Source organism: Pteropus vampyrus, unplaced genomic scaffold (genome assembly GCF_000151845.1).
Source record: "Pteropus vampyrus isolate Shadow unplaced genomic scaffold, Pvam_2.0 Scaffold39, whole genome shotgun sequence".
Taxonomy (NCBI): domain Eukaryota; kingdom Metazoa; phylum Chordata; class Mammalia; order Chiroptera; family Pteropodidae; genus Pteropus; species Pteropus vampyrus.
Window position 1 is genome coordinate 5,690,681 of NW_011888820.1, and position 15,593 is coordinate 5,706,273.

Sequence of the window (15,593 nt, forward strand, 5' to 3'; positions counted from 1 at the left end):
ATATGGTATTCTGGATGGTATTCTGAATCAGCAAAAGGACATTAGATAAAAATTAAGAATCTGAATAAAATATGGACTTTACTTAATAATAATGTATCAATATTGGTACATGAATTGTGACAAATATACCATATTAAAGTAAAATGCTAATAATAGGGGATACTGGGTATAGAGTCTATGGAAACTCTCTGTACTGTATTTATAATTTTTCTCTAAATAAAAAACTATTCTAAAATAAACTATTTAAAAAGTAAATGGCATACAATGCAATATATGTATGTCTTACTGTTGAATTGTACAGCTGAAACTTACTGGATTTCATTAACCAATGTCACCATAATAAAAATAAGTAAAAATAAAAACAAAAACAAAAACAAAAAAAAGAGAATAAAAAATAAAAAGCGCAAATGTGATTAGAAAAACTAGTTTGACTATATACAAATAGTTTTAAAGCAAAAGACATGGCAACGTACACATGAAAGTAAATATTTTTTTCATTTCTCCATTGGTTTTAACCAATTCTCAGTACTTCCAAATATCACCTATTCCTTCATGGTCATCCTCCTCAATACTCACCCATAATTATTTTGTTTTCTTTTAAAGCAGGAGTCCCCAACCCCTGGGCTACGAACTGGTACTAGTCAGTGGCCTGTTAGAAACTGGTCTGCATAACAGGAAGTGAGAGGCAGGTGAGACAGCGAAGCTTCATCTGTATTTGCAGCTGCTCCCTGCATCAGAGCTAGTAGCATCAGCACGTCAGCTCCACCTCAGATCATCAGGCAGTAGATTCTCAGAGGAGCACGGGTCCCTGGGACCAAATAGGTTGAGGACCGCTGTTTTAAAGGAGTTGATCGGCATTAGTAGTAGGAAAAAAAACCTTATAATTATAAAAAATAAAAAAGATCTGGATTTCTGTGCCATCTTTGACACTAGCAAAAAATGTGACCTCAAGCAACTTATTAGTAGGCCCCTATCTCTTCATATTTCTCATCGGTAAAAAAGTTATCTAAACTATATCATACATAGCAAAGCTGTAAAGATTTTAACACAGCTTGTAATCTTGTCTTACAGTTTTTAAACTAGAGGTTTCATAAATATTGGATAATAAATACTTTTAATGAGAAGCTTGTCTTCATTACTACTGTGCTGTACATTTTAATGTTATACAATATTAAATTAAAAGATGTTTTTCCTTCTATCTAGATAGGAATAACCTGACATCAATAACTGTGGGTGCCAGGCTGACTAGGAAAGGAATGGACATCAGAAGACAGCTGATGAAGTATGAGATAATGGACAACTTGATACTGAATCTGAGAGTTAACATACCAGATATAGGTTTGGCTGAATTTGAGAAAATAAAAATAATTCTGGCTTAAACAAAATAATTTTTTTTTTCCTTTCATGTAAAATAAATCTAGAAATAGTTAGTCCGGGGCTGGTAATGCACTCAGAGAGGCGGGGAACCAGTTTCCTTTTATCTTGTTCTTCAATCATCTTCAGCTCGTGCTTTCCTTCTCCGGGTTCAAAAATGGCTGCTGAAGCTCCAGGCATCACATTTGCTGTCAGCTCAAGAAAAAGAAAGAAACAGGGCAATGTCTTCTCTCAACTCCCTTTAAGAACAGTTTTGCACAAACTTTTACTTATATCTTCTTGACAAGAACTTAGTCATTTGGCTAAGATCAGCTATAAGAGAAGCTGGAAAATACATTATTTTTTCTAGATTCACACTTACTACAAATCCTGAGTTCTCTCCTTCAGGTGAAGAGAGAAAGCATGTCAGAGATAGGTAACTAGCATCCTCTGTCAGGATTGTTAGTATTAAACATTTTAGATATAGGGCAGTTCTGGATGATGATAATGTCTAGGAATATTAGTTTGCTATAGTGTAGAGATAGAAGATATTGATGTTGAGGAGCTTGGAAATACTTGAGGTGAGGAAGTTGGACGGACACTGAAATCACTCGGGATAATAGTAGGATTTGCAAAGAGTAGATGCTGAACCCAATCCAAAACCCACACTAAAACTTGGGAGAAACCTGAAAGTCAATTAATAACTATATAACCAGAGAGAAGAATCATGGTATAGAGCTAGCAGACTTTTAACATCATCCTTCCAGGCCAGGAGAAATAGAAGTTTAAGTGTGAATAAAGAGCTTTGAGCAATACTGATAGTGAAAAAAAGCATGGTCCCACAGATTTGGGGTTTAATAACAATTCTTGTCATTCACTAGTTTTGTGATTATTGCAAAGGTACAAAACCATCTTGTTTCCTCATTTATGAATTGGGAATAATTCCTACTTCAAAAGTGTATGGTAAATATTAAATGAAAAACATTAAAATATTGCTGAACTCATAGTATATTCTTCAAAAAAATTACACACATGCCCCCCTCCCCATCCTACGGTCTTCAATCCTGTAATGGGAGTAGTTTCTTGTTTTCTTTTGTTTTGTTTTGTTTTTCTAGAAAAATTTAGGATAGAGAATAAGAATACAATGGATTAAAAATGCATTAAATAATCTTCAATTACAATGGTTCATATTAGACATAATTTATAACTGTTGTGACCCTTTGTTAAGTCATAAATTCAGACCCTTATTTTTCTTAGAACCTGCTATTAGACATTAGGAGAGAGAGGAAGCTGTGAGTGTCAATGCATATATGAAGAATAAGCAAATATCTTCCCAGGGTACTACTTTGCTAAAAGCCTGCCATATGTCCACAATGCACTGAAGCATTAACAGCACATCTCATTCTGTGTCCTTACTTGACAAGCACAACTTAAAGCAACAATGAGCTTGCACGACATGTGCTCGTCTAATTCCCATTACTGTTAATTATATGGACACAGCAAGAAGACCACATCTCTTCAGAATAAGGCTTACTTTTCAAGACAGAGATTATAAAAGTCAGCTAACTTTCAAAGTAGTGAAGGATTTCTTTCATTTGTTAGTACTTTATACACCTGCAGATATTTTATTTTATAATCTTAACTGTTACTCAGCTGTGGCCACATACCCTATGTGAGCTTTTTAAAAATAACGTCATTTTTAATCTATTGCCTGGCAAAACCTAGCAGCAATTTGTCTTCATAAAGAACCCTTGCCATGCCATTTTCTGAATTGCAGAGTAGAAAAACTGTCTCAAGGCTAAGATGCACCAGTGAAAGGAATGAAATACCAGTGAAAGCAAAAATATATAAAAGATAAAAACCTTTTATATATTTTTATTTGAATTCCACTATGCCATTTTTAAAAGGAGATAAGAACATTTTAAACCAGTTTTCCAGTTTTCCAGATGATTTTCTATTTTGATCTTTTTGAATATACAAGAGAGTATTTATGAAATGCTTTGGCCATAACAACACAATACATGATATTATAGGACACAGTATAAGCACATTTCTTTGTGCATTTTCCCTCAGGATATTTATGATGCAAATGAAAGTTAAAATCTAACAATTTTTTAGTCTTTCACCCTAGATTACATATTTTTAAAGTTTTTAACTTCAGAACATCACAGAGAAAGTATATTTTGATAAAAGAATATATTGCCAAAGCTGTAGACCTTCACATCCTTGCTGTGCTAAACCAAATTGAGCACATTTTTTTCATCAAGAGCTGCCTATATTTTAGAGAAACCCACTTTGTTATGGAATATCTAGTAGTAAAATAAAAAAAAAAACCTTCATACCACAACATAGAGAGCAAAAAAAGCCAAAACCCAATGTTTGGAGATACATAATGTTTATACTTACTTTCTTCATCCCTAGTTGACTGAATATACCATTTTATTTTTATCCAAGTCCCAATTCAACTCTCAGTCTCTGAAAATTACTTAATGCTACTATGCTTTTTGCCAAATGATCTTTCAGCAGATCCCCAGCCTGTGGAAATTCTTCTTGAGGTTTTATATTTTCAGTCTCTCTTTTTAAAATTTTATTGTCAGGAGTGTATGAAGCATTTTAATGAAAGGAAAACTCTCTCTGCCAAATGTTGCCTTTAAAGTAAATTTTCATAAAGGTATGTCCTCGAGTGAAGCCTGATCATTACACTCAATTCACAGAGAAGGTAAATAAGTACCACAGAAGGAAGAGGAGAGACACAGGTTCAAGTTAATGCACAGTGTGGATTGAGCAACTATTTTTTTAACCTGCTCCTATTCTCTTTAAATCATACACAATTCCATCTTTGTCCTCTTCAAAATGGAAAACTAGCAAAGATAAAAACACAGGCTTTGTCTTATTTAGCCGGTTAAGACTTTGTACTGTCAACACATGACAGTATAGAAATCTCAATTCAAAAACAGGTTTATTCTGAGTATAAAACTGACCCCAAAACTTCATTTAATTATAGCAGTTGTACCTTTTCTTTGAAAAGTTCAAGATGCACTACTAGGTACCTCAGAGGGCACTCTGACTACTTGGCCCTCCACATTCATCCCAAGTGAGCTTCAGAAGCTGCTAAACCTAGGGTAATTTATGTGTCTAGGAAATGGACACATATGTATACTGGAAATGAGGAAATATCCACCTTTCTTCTACTTTAAACCATTCATTCTTCCCAACCCCAAAAGATCAGAATCAAATGTATTGTTTGGACCAGCTTTAGGACTAGGCCTAGAACTGTCTAGCAAAGCATGCTACCATCCAATAACTAAGAGTCAATTCACCAAGCAGCTTTCATAATTGAAGAAAAAATGTGAATGCAGACAGAGTGAACATGTTGACTCTATCCATATTGCAGGGTAAGCAGAACAAGACTTTCAAGAATAAAGAAAAAGCACTTGTGGACTAGCAAGACATACTTCTTAAACTGTGATTAGTTGTTCCTGTCTTTTTTTAAATAAATTACATCAACACTCAGAAATTGATTGGAGTTAGAAATCAAGCTTCTGGAAAGAGAATAAACAAACCACCGTGAAGATGCCTCATTAAAGGGACAGCCAAGTTACCTGGCTCCAGTCTGGCCCTTTGACTCACATTATTGACCAGCTGCCAAGACTCTCCCTGGAGGATGGCCATTAGGCTGCTGGCTAAATGGCAGGAATTATAATATAAACAGCCTTTTCTGTATATTTCTTCCGTACCTCTTTAACAACCCTAGAGTGTTAACTTATTGAGAAACAAGAAACAATAAAAATAAAAAGGAAAAAGTTTAAAAAATCAATGTGATTTCTAGACAAAGAATTTATATTGCATTCAAATAAGCACATTTACAGGAAAAAAACTAATTTTTTTCTACATTTGTATGAAATAAAATTTGTCACACAAATTTATCCATTATATCTACCTATTAGGTATTACTCTTTCCTTTAAAAATAAGCATTTACTAGCTGAAATTCATAAACCACATGTAAATGTCTAGGCAAAAATGTACTTTATGTGTGTGTGTCTCCTAATTCTGACAGTAGCACCAATCATCCAAATTCAAAGCCTTGAAGTCATTTTGGCCAGTTCATTCATTTTGGCTAGTTCATTCATCCTTATATATAACGCTGGCCCTCCTTCCATTAGCAATGGAGTTATTCTCATTCAGACTGTTCTCAGGTCCAGTAACAGCCTTCACTGCAACTTCTCTGACTCTGATACCTCTCTGCAAAAATGCATCATGCACATTCTTGAGAGTAATCTTTCCATGTCCTGCTTCTGGTTATATCCCCTGCTCAAATGGCTTCAACAGTTCCTGAAAGCCTATAAAATAAAGTCCAAGTATGTTGGTAAGTATTCAAGGAAGGCATTCAAGTCCGTCCACAATCTGATCTGAACTCAACTTCTCCCATACTTTTTCCCATTGCTCCCCTTCAGATCATACTATGATCAAAATGATTAGGTGGCTCTTTTGGATCTGTTCTGCAAACCCCTGTTTTACTTGTCAAATCCACTGTATTCACTGCCTGAGATGCTTCTCTTCCTATAGTCAGCCTCCTCAACGAAGCCATAAATTCTTTGCCGCCTGGCCCTCTTCAGGTCTCCAGATTCCATCTCCTCAGGAAAGTCTTTGTTGAAAACCAAAATAGGTTAGCTCTTCTGTTTCTTGCTCTCCTGATATTTATATTTCTCCTTTGTGGTGCCCATAGCATGTATAATTAATTAAGTATTTGCATAATTGTCTAATTCTGTTTCTGCTACAAGACAGGAAGCACCATGAGTGTAAAACCTGGTATCCACTTATTCTCTGTATTCCCAGCCCCTAGGGTTGCAAAATCATTCGTGTTTCTTACCTATCTGCAGTTTTTCTGTTCCTGTACTAGAGTAGTTCTCAAACAAAATGTGCACTGCAGTAGCATGTCATGATGGTGTGTGTACACATCTTATCTGCAGTCGTCTTGCCTTATTCACCTCTGTCTCTATGATGGCACCTTGCACAAATCTGTGCAGCTGGTATTCAGTTAATGTTTAATCTAATGAGTGGAAAAATCATTGAATAAATGTTTTTTTTCACACTGTAAAACCTACATGTAAAAACTGACCTTTGGCAGATTGGGATTAATAGCTCTGATTTTACATAATCAGTAAAAATTCTTGTCTAAGTGAGAATAAATGAAGTTTCTACCATTTCATTAAAGGGCAGGTCTTAAACCCTGAACTTCTCTAATCACTTCAAAATAAATTCATTTTTATGTTTATTGTGTTTACCCTGCAAATCGAGTTTATTTTGTATTTGTATAGTTCAAATTCCATTCAAAATCTATTAAACTGTCTCTTCCTATTTATATGTACCAGACTTCTTCACATAGGAATATATCAGTAGGCTAAAAGACCAAATTTTTTCAGCAACATGAAATATTGCTATCCTTGTGGATCTCCCCATGTCAAATTCATCCAACCAGCTTTTCTTGAGGGTCAACAATTTCCATAGTAGCTCCAGAATTTCTGTATGGAAATAGAGTAATATGGTTGAGTATAGCTAGGAAATTTGTCTTGAAGGTACAATTTCATAATAGGTGTGCTATTTTTACTTAAACTCTTTGTGCATTTGGAGCAGCTAGGATGGAATCTGATATAGATTATAGAGAACATAATCCTACACCAATAATAACTGATGGCACCACAGGTCAGGTCAAGAAAAACCTAATATTACTATAGTTAGAGATAATTTTTCATGTTGCTTTAAAAGCAAAAATTAAGCAACCATTCCCACCCCCCCCAACTTTATTGAGGAATAATTGACAGATATTATTTTATATATGTAAAGTGGACAACATGGTAATTTGTTATACATATACATTGTGGGATAATTACTAAGAGTGAGAAAAATTAACACATTCATCACCTTACATAGTCAACCTTTTTTTGAGTGTGGTAAGAATGCTTAAGATCTACTCTCAGCAACTTTCGAATATACTATACCACATTATTAACTATAGTCACCATGCTGTATTTTAGATCCTCAGAACTTATTATCCTAATAACTGGGAGTTCATACCCTTTGACCCACATCTCCCCATTTTCCCTTCTCTCCCAGCCTCTGGCAATCATCATTCTATTCTCTGTTTCTATAAAACTAACTTGTTTTTCTTCAGATTACATATATAAATTGACACTATACAGTATTTATCTTCCTCTGACTTATTCCACTTGGCATAATGCCTTCCAGGTTCATCCATGTGTCACAAACGATAAAAGGATTTATTTTTTATGGCTTAATAATATTCCGTCACACACACACACTCAAACACAGCAGTCCCCCTTTATCTGCAAGAGATATATTCAAAGACTCTCAGTGAATGTCTAAAACCAAAGATAGTACCAAATCTTATATACTCTATGTTTTTTCCTATACATACGTACCTATGATAGACAACTGTAACAATAATGAAACATAACAATTATAAAAATATACTGTAATAAAAGTAATGTGAATGTGGTCTCTCTCTCTCTCTCTCTCATAACTGATCTGATAACTGAGGTAGCTACTAAGTGACTAATGGGTAGGTAACATATACAATGTGGATATGCTAGACAAAGAGACGATTCATGTCCCGGGTAAGGAAGAGTGGGATGACCAAGACTTCATCATGTTACTCAGAGTGGCACATAATTCAAAACTTATGAATTGTTTATTTCTGGAATGTTCCATTTAATATTTTCAGACTACGGCTGACTGCAGGTAGCTGAAACCACAGAAAGCAAAACCACAGATAAGGGAAACTACTGTACCATATTATCTTTTTTCCATTCATTTGTCAAAAGACATTTAGTTTCTGTCAATATTTGATTATTCACTATATTTAATGACTTATATAGTCAATGGCCTATTGTGAATGCTGCAATGAACATGGGTATGCAGATATTTTGAAAAGATACTAAATTCATTTCCTTTGGAGGCAAACATTTTTCATTCTTTTCCAATCAACGAACTTGTAAAGGGGGTAGTATACTTATTAATAAGGAACTAGGTACTCTATTACATTGGGTGAAAATGTCATTTATACAAAGTTTGATTCAAAATAATTTTCATTAACAATGATTGTTTGAGTATCCAAGTGTGAAACAGTATCTACTACAGATAAAATCTCAGAACTATCTTCTCTTACAAATGAATGAAAGTCTACTTTATTTGGAGAAGTAGTGCTTTCCCAATCTATATTAATGTGTTATACAGTAAATCATCTTAAAAATACACATTTTTTTCTCATTCTTGGCCAATTAATAAAAACATTTGTAAGAGAAAAAGAAAATTTAGCCAGTGCTGTTTGCATTCACTAACAACTGCTGAGCCAAACTAAGTCAGGGAAGAGCAGGAAGAGCTCAGCAAAGATATAGCACATGTCCTGATCACTGTGATTATCTTTCTGATCCTTCCATCCTTCACCTGCCTCTACAACCAGATGGTCCAAAACAGATTTTCCAAATTAGAATATGTGCGTTCTATTCAAGATCATTTTTTAATTAATACGTTTATTTTGATAAAATCTAAAAGTTTTATACATAAACACATTCTGTATACCTGCCTTATACTTGAGTGAAGCGTCATTATTTCGCACTCATTTCATTTGTCATTATCATCACAGAGAAACCAAAAAGCTCACTTTATTTGTTGAGGCTAATGATGAAAGTACAGATGTGGGGAGTTCTGGTCAAAATAGCAGAACAAGAAAATGCCGTGCTTACCTCCTCCCACAACCACATCAAAATTACAGCTAAATTATAGAACAATCAACCTGGAGAACCAGCTGAAGATTAGTTGAACATAAGTCCTATAAGTGACAACATAAAGAAGCCACACTGAGACTTGAAGGAAGGGCAGAGACTCAAAACGAGCTGGCCTTACACCCACATGTGGTGGTTGAGAATCGGGAGGGATATCTCAGTTGCAGAGGTCACCCTGGAGAAGCGAGGGGTCACAGCCCTGGGAAGAGGAGGCCCCACAACATCTGGCTGTGAAATTCAGCAGGAATTCCATCCATCCAGGAGAGCCGGAGGCTACTGGAAACCCAAGCACCCTCTTATAGGGCCTGCACACAGACCCAAGTACTTGCAGGCACTCAGCCTGTGCTCTGGCAAAGGGACAGTGGCTCAGGAGATGCCAGAGACAAACGATGAGAAACTGAGTCATGTGGCTTCTGGAGAGGGCTGAAAGGACAGCTGCCATTGTCCCTGTGTTGAGCTCTGCTCCTACACAGCTGGCAGGCAGTCTTCATCTTTCTTGTGTTGAGCCCTCCCGCAGACGAACGGATCTGCATTAGCCTGGTGAACTCCACACGCTCCACCCTGATAATTCTTCAGACCATGCCCCACTCAATCTGCATACCACCCAAGGCACTTGGGGTGGCTTGGCTCATGCTACAGTCTTTCTTAAAAAATTCAGACTTCTAAAGGCCTGAAGCAAGTGGTGGCTGGCCTTGTGTTCCCTTTTGCAGGGTAGCCCCAGGCTTAGCGCTGGCACCAAATCTGAATGAATCTGTGTTAACATGGTAAACACCACTCGCCCCATTCTGGTGACTCCCTAAAACAGATATAAAGGAAGATATTGACATTTGGTCTAAATGACGCATTAGACCAAATGGATTTAATTGATATTTTTAGAGCATTTTACCCCAAAGCAGTAGAATATACATTCTTTTCAACTGCACATGGAACATTTTCCAAGATAGACCACATGTCAGGCCACAAAGTAAGTCTCAGTAAATTCAAAAAGACTGAAATCATATCAAGCAACTTCTCTGACCACAGTGGTATGAAACTAGAAATCAATTACCAAAAAAAAAACAACAAAAAACTGAAAAACACACAAATACATAAAGGCTAAATAACATGCTACAAAACAACGAATGGGTTAACGATGAGATCAAGGAAGAAATCGAAAAATATCGTGAGACAAATGAAAATGAAAACACAATGACCCAAACCTATGGGATACAGCCAAATCAGTCCTAAGAGGGAAATTCATAGCAATAGAGGCCTACCTCAAGAAACAAGAAAAACATCAAATAAACAATCAAATCTTACACCTGAAGGAACTAGAAAAAGAACAACAAACAAAGCCCAAAGTGAATAGAAAGAAGAAAATCATAAAGATAAGAATGGAGAGTCTAAAAAAAACAATACAAAACATCAATGAAACCAAGAGCTGGTTCTTTGAAAAGATAAACCTTAATAAACCTTAAATTAGACTCATCAAGAAAAAAAGAGATAGGACCCAAATAAATAAAATCATAAATGAAAATGGAGAAATGACAACTCACACCACAGAAATACAAAGGATTATGAGAAAATACTACAAATAATTTTATGCCAACAATATGGACAATCAGGATTAAATGGATACATTTCTAGAAATGTACAATCTTCCAAGACTGAATCAAGGAAAAATAGAAAATCTGAATAGGCTGATTACTACTAACGAAATTGAATCAGTAGTCAAAAAACTCCAACAAACAAAAGTCCTAGACCACAAGAATTAACATCTATCTTTCTCAAACTATTCCAAAAAATACAAGAGGAGGAAAGGCTTCCAAGCTCATTTTTATGAGGCCACCATTACCCTGATTCCAAAGGCAGACAAAGATATGACAAGAAAGAAAATTGTAGGTCAATACCCCTGATGAACAAAGATGCAAAAATACTCAACAAAATATCAGTAAACCAAATTCAGCAATATATTAAAAAGATCATATGCCATAATCAAATGGGATTTATTCCTGGGATGCAAGGTTAGTTCAATATCTGCAAAGCAATTAATGTGATACTTCACATAAACAAAACGAAAAATAAGTCATATGATCATATCAATAGATGCAGAAAAAGCATTTGACAAAATCCAGCATCCATTTATGATAAAAATCCTCATTAAAATGAGAATGGAGGGAACAAACCTCATCATAATAAAGGCCATATATGATAAACACACATCATACTAATATAGTCAAAAATAAAAAGCTAAAAGACAAGGATGTTCACTTTCACTGCTTTTATTCAATGTAGTATCAGAAGTCCTAGCTACAGCAATCAGACAATCAATCAATCAATCAATAAATAAATAGGTATCCAAATTGGAAGGAAAGAAGTAAAAAGGTCATTATCTGCAAATGACATGATACTATATAGAGAGAATTCTAATGATTCTACCAAAACACTGTTAGAACTGATAAACAATTTCAGTAAAGTAGCAGTATACGAAATTAATATTCAGAAATCAGTTGCATTTTTATACACCAATAACAAACTATCAGAAAGAGAAATTAAGAAAACAATCTCATTTATAATTGCATCAAAAAAATACCTAGGAATAAATTTAACCAAGGAGTTAAAAGACCTGTATTTGGAAAATTATAAGACGCTGAAGAAAGAATTTGAAGAAAATACAAATAAATGGAAGCATATACCATGCACATGGATAGGAAGAATTAACAACCTACTGAATAGGAGAAGATATTTGCCAATGATACATCCGATAAGGGATTAATGTTCAAAATTTATAAAGAACTCATATAACAAAACTAAGAAAACTCCAAACAATCCAATTAAAAAAATAGGCAGAGGACCTCAATAGACATTCTCCAAAGAGAACATACAGATGGCCAGCAGATATATGAAAAGATGCTCAATATTATTAATCATCAGAGAAATGGAAATTAAAAGCACAATGAGCTATCCGTTCATACCTTTCAGAACAGCTATCATCAATAAACCAAAAAGCAGCAAGTGTTAGTGAGGATGCAAAGAAAAGGGAACTTTTGTGCACTTTTGGTGTGATTGCAAATTGGTGCAGCCAGTATGGAAAACACTATGGAGGTTCCTCAAAAAATTAAAAGTAGAAATACCTTATGACCCAGCAATTGTACTTCTGGGTATTTATCCAAAGAAATCCAAAACATTTACTTAAAAGCACATATGTACCCCTATGTTCACTGCAGTGCTATTTACAATAGCCAAGATATAGAAGCAACCTAGGTATCCATCGATAGATAAAGAAGTGGTACATATATACAATGGGATATTACTTAGCCATTAAAAAAGGAAATCTTACCATTTCCAACAACATGGGTGGACCTAGAGGGTATTATGCTAAGTGAAAGGTCAGAGAAAAACAAATAGCATATGATTTTACTTATATGTGGAATTTAAAGAATAAAATAAATGAACAAACAAAATAGAAACAGACTCATAGATACAAACTGACGGTTCCCAGATGGGAGTGTGTTGGGGAGCTGAGTGAAAAAGGTGAAGAGATTAAGAAGTACAAATTGGCAGTTACAAAACAGTCACAAGTATGTAAAGTACAACATTGAGAATATAGTCAATAATGTAATAACTATGTGTGGTGCCAGGAGGGTACTAGATTTATCAGGAGGATCACTTTGTTAATTATGTAAATGTCTAAATACTATACTATACACCTGAAACTAAAATAATATCGAATGTCAACTGTACTTGAAAAAAAGCACGGATGTAGACTTAACATACAAATAATATTTTCATGCCAAATAAATGTTTGATTGATATCACTAAATATTCTCAAAATAATGGTTATGAAGCTGTTTCAATGAAGAAAAGTGAAGGAAATTTTGAGTTATCCTTGTGCATATGATGGTATAGGTATGTCAGACTTAAAAAAACCTGCCTTGTATCAGCTGGTTTCATATTTATATTTTGAACAATAATTCAATTTCAGCAAACGAGATCATCTGTCACAGGAAAATGATTTAAAATAGTTTTGCTTGCATGTGATTGGTAAGATTATTTTAGAGATAAAGGGAGGAGTGGGTTGTATGATGATTATGGTGATATAACTACTCTCCACCCAGCAACCAGTTGACAGCATCACTGGCAGGACACAGACATACATTATTACACGTAATTTTTCATGTTTTTTAAACCAAGATACAAAAATTTGTCACCATTTTTCTATTCTTCCCCATTCAACAACCTTATAAAAGGGGGTAGTATATTTATTAATAAGCACGAAATTATTAAATATTAAAAAATAGTGAAAATGACGAATAAAAGGGATTTTAAACTACACTGAGGAAGGGTATGACCATTCGTTTTCATTTCAAAGAAGCCACACATTTCTTAACTTTGAGAAATATTGTTCTTACCTGCCCAGCTTCTTTTGTCCTGTCATTAGTAATAGCATTCCACTCTTCCCTTGAAAGACACTCCTCTGTTTCACATGCATCTAGAACTTAAATCGTGCTGCTGCTGCTGCTTTCCTTATTCAAGGTACGGGCTCATGACTCACATTAGAGCAATCAGATTCTCTCTTCCAGAGATTTGAATACTGGGTGGAGACACATAAAGGTAGAAGACAGAATTAAGGTACTTCCAACGAAAATGTCTAAGTCTTCACTACTGAAATCCCTGTAACTATGGTTGGTTTCTCTTCTTTTCTGAATCCTTGTTGCTGATCTTATCATTTTATATTATGCTTTATTCTTCCTATAAATTTCTATCCTATACTTTTCTATCTTTGTTTAAGTTATTCAAAGTCAGTTTCTATTGGTCATCATCAAGAATCTTAACTGATATACTGATCTAACAAAAGTAATCCAAACTCACAGAAACGTCAAAGAAGACAAAAAAGCATTCAAAAGTTTAGAAGATGTTGGAGAAGAGGAAAAGAAAGGAAGATTGTGAATGATCTTTTCTTCCTTTCTCTGACTGACGTTGAATTCAACTTATTAATACATTTTAAAATTAGCATGTATTTAGCTCTATAATGTATTACACATGACTAAACGTTCCTTGAAAGCAAAAACTAAATTTTACTAATGTGGTATCTTTATTATCTCACAAAATGCTTGGCCCACATACAGGTAGACAATAAATATGTTTCTAATTGATGAAAGTTTTATAGATATAACACTAGGTCTATAAACAAAGTTTTTTAAATTCATGGAGTTTATTTTCTGACTTAAAGGAGCTTGTTGTAAAGTGAAGGAAATAAAGAGAGACACAGAGAATTTTCTGGTTACTGGAGAATGATCTTTAGAAAGGTCATTATACTGTCATGAACATCCTTCACTTTACCGCAAGCTCCTTTAAGTCAGAAAATAGTTTTTCCTTTGTATCTCCAGAGTCCTAAGTACTTGGTATATAGTTTTCACTCAGTAATTGTTTGGTATAGTAAGTTAATGTATATTGAAACTAGATATATCACTCTAGAAATATCTTGATATAAATTAAATGTAACTTGAATTCAAAGACACTTTTTATATTCTATTCTATTCTAGTTCACACCTAATATTCTATCCAAACTATGTATTATTTAACTTCCTCCTTAAGGCTATCAAATAAGTCATGAAGCAACATCAGTTCAATTCTCTAACAATATACGAGGTCTGTTGAGGTCTAAGGCGAGAACCACTGAATATTAACTTAATTGGTAGCACCAATTCTCTCAGGAGTACTGTCAGTATCAACATCTTTATTAAGATATTTTAAGTCCTTTTTGCTGCTGAAGCATATGATACAGAAATCACTTTAAGATGTGCTTTGTATATTGTCTATATTTGTGGTTATATTCATTTTTTCATATGTTTCTTAAAATGTATCAGAAAAATTAGTGTTTTTAGGAATTAAATATATTTTTCTCTAACATTTGTGGGCAGTTGTGAATTTGAGGAGAGGTGTGAAAGCAGCAAATCTGATTGTACATATGCAAAACGGTAAGGTCTAGAATGAACAAGTAAGGATACAATGAGTCATCACTTTATAGCAGAATTTAATTGACCATTACAACTCAAAATGTCACTGGGTTGTCACCTAAGGAAACTCATGGCCATCAATTTGAAAATAATAAGCTCATTTTTTCCTTTTCTCAACAATATAAAAAAATGTTGTTACAAAAAATTACATTGTCACCCTTGGCTTTCACAGCTCTGATAGCTATTCTCTTGGCTCCCCACCAAGAGAGCTTGTTTACAGGATAATTAAATGCTTTAGACTCACTGCTAATGAATTTTTTTTCAATATGATATTAATAATCTTAACTAGGAATCTCTTCAATTACTTACATATCAATTTTATATATTCTTAAATCATGTCATCAGTTTTAGTTTACTTCATTTTCATTATTATTATATTATTTAAAATAATAGCTTTTTGCAGCATGCTTACTGTGTCCCTACCACTATGCTAAGACT

General features: G+C 34.3%; 1 long non-coding RNA gene across 4 annotated transcripts in view; it reads right to left on the bottom strand.

Moving 5' to 3' along the window:
* Positions 1-332: 332 nt before the first annotated feature.
* Positions 333-15,593, bottom strand: part of LOC111738481 — a 44,173-nt gene continuing 28,912 nt past the window's right edge. For 2 of the 4 annotated variants that reach the window (XR_002779853.1, XR_002779856.1), the window contains 2 exons: positions 13,548-13,729; positions 333-833 (listed from right to left, as the gene is read on the bottom strand). This is a non-coding gene — a long non-coding RNA (uncharacterized LOC111738481). Of the gene's footprint in view, positions 834-1,241; positions 1,570-6,224; positions 6,405-13,547; positions 13,730-15,593 lie in introns of those variants that run through there. The other 2 variants (XR_002779854.1, XR_002779855.1) reach the window with 2 other exon arrangements.